The sequence below is a fragment of the Chiloscyllium plagiosum genome, chromosome 18 (genome assembly GCF_004010195.1).
Source record: "Chiloscyllium plagiosum isolate BGI_BamShark_2017 chromosome 18, ASM401019v2, whole genome shotgun sequence".
Lineage (NCBI taxonomy): Eukaryota > Metazoa > Chordata > Chondrichthyes > Orectolobiformes > Hemiscylliidae > Chiloscyllium > Chiloscyllium plagiosum.
The window spans coordinates 1,554,363-1,556,144 of record NC_057727.1 but is presented as its reverse complement, the minus strand read 5'-3'; the positions used below and the strand labels follow the sequence as shown (position 1 = coordinate 1,556,144).

General features: G+C 47.2%; 1 protein-coding gene across 1 annotated transcript in view; it reads left to right on the top strand.

The window, feature by feature from the left end:
* The window catches only part of uroc1 (urocanate hydratase 1), a 76,390-nt gene that overhangs the window by 14,524 nt on the left and 60,084 nt on the right, over positions 1-1,782 (top strand). The gene's annotated exons all lie outside the window — the stretch shown is intronic.

Sequence of the window (1,782 nt, the reverse complement as noted above, 5' to 3'; positions counted from 1 at the left end):
TCAGTGCTGAGGGAGTGCCGCACTGTCAGAGGGTTAGTGCTGAGCGAATGCCGCACTGTCGGAGGGTCAGTGTTGAGGGAGTGCCGCACTGTCAGAGGGTCAGTACTAAGGGAGTGTCGCACTGTCAGAGGGTCAGTACTAAGGGAGTGTCGCACTGTCGGAGGCTCAGTGCTTAAAGCTGCAAAGGTTGTGATGTGATCTTTCTGATGAAATATTAAACCAATCCTCCGCTCTGGGGTGGACACTAAAGATCCCATATCCACTCCTTTGAAGAAGGCAGTGGGTTTAATCACGGCCAATATTTATACATCACACAACCCATGGTAAGTATACATTATGGTGGGTACGCTCCTTGGATTGGAAATGTTAACTCTGCTTTCTTCCCACAGTTGTGGCCAGAGTTGTTGAGTTTCTCCAGCAGTTTCTGTGTGTGTCTCAGATCTTGAGCATCTGCAGTCCTTTCTTTCCCACAAGACCAATGATTTGGTCATTAACACCTTCAGAGTGTGGGATCTTCCTGACCCTGTCCCTGCATCCATTAATCTGGTCTGAATCCCAACAGCTGCTGAATTCCAGTGACCTCTCCAAAATCTGGGAAAATGATGAGAGATGCTGCTTAATGGCAGAACTGTGCTGCTAGTCTCTTATCGTGTGTTTGACAGAAGAGTTGGTAAAGATACAGGAGTCTTTGATGTTGCAAAATATTACTTTGGTATTTAAACGTGGTGAATACTGAGATTGTGATGATTTCACCTTTCCCATCACATGGTTAGAAATAACCCTCAGTGTGTAGGTCTTTGATCTTACATCACTTCCTAATCATGATGCAGACCACATTCTTCACATATTCACATTAACCCATTTTACAGCTGCCCCCAAGTCTAACTGCATCTCTGATTCCACCAACACAACCTAACTACCTTCTCGTGCTCTCTGGATGGATATCTGAATAGGAAGGGTTTGGAGGGATATGGACCAGGTGTTGACAGGTGGGACTAGGTTGGATCAGGATATCTGGTTGGCATGGACGAGTTGGACCAAAGGGTCTGTTTCCGTGCTGTATATCTCTATGATTTCTATTGCTAAGAGATTGAGAATTTGAGCTCTCTACACTTCATTTAATTTAGAAAAGTTAAAAGAAGGTTCATTCGGCTGACCCCTGGGATGGGGAGATTGTCTTATGTGCCAACAGGTGTGAGCAGAGTCCTTGTGTACATTTAAGGCTGAAATTGATAGATGATTGATCAGTCGGGGAATCAAGGATTACTGGGAAAGGGCAGGAAAGTGAATGTGAGGAATGTTGGATCAGCCACAATCCTATTGAATGGTGGAGCAGGCTTGAGGGGCTGAATGGCCTCCTGTTCCTGTTTCTTATGGTCTTATCCTCTAATGGCTTTCAGTCCTCCTCCTCCAACACACAGGGTGGTAATGATGGTGGCGGATTTCTTGGCAGCTGCCGGTAGGTGATCAGATTGGGTGAGAAAGTGAGGTCTGCAGATGCTGGAGATCAAAGTTGAAACTTTATTGCTGGAACAGCACAGCAGGTCAGGCAGCATCCAGGGAACAGGAGATTCGACGTTTCGGGCACAGGCCCTTCTTCAGGAATGAGCAGAGAGTGTTCAGCAGGAGAAGATAAAAGGTAGGGAGGAGGGACTTGGAGGAGGGGAGTTGGAAATGTGATAGGTGGAAAGAGGTCAAGGTGAGGGTGATAGGTCGGAGTAGGGTGGAGGCGGAGAGGTCAAGAAGAAGACTGCAGGTCAGGAAGGCGGTGCCGGGCTGGAG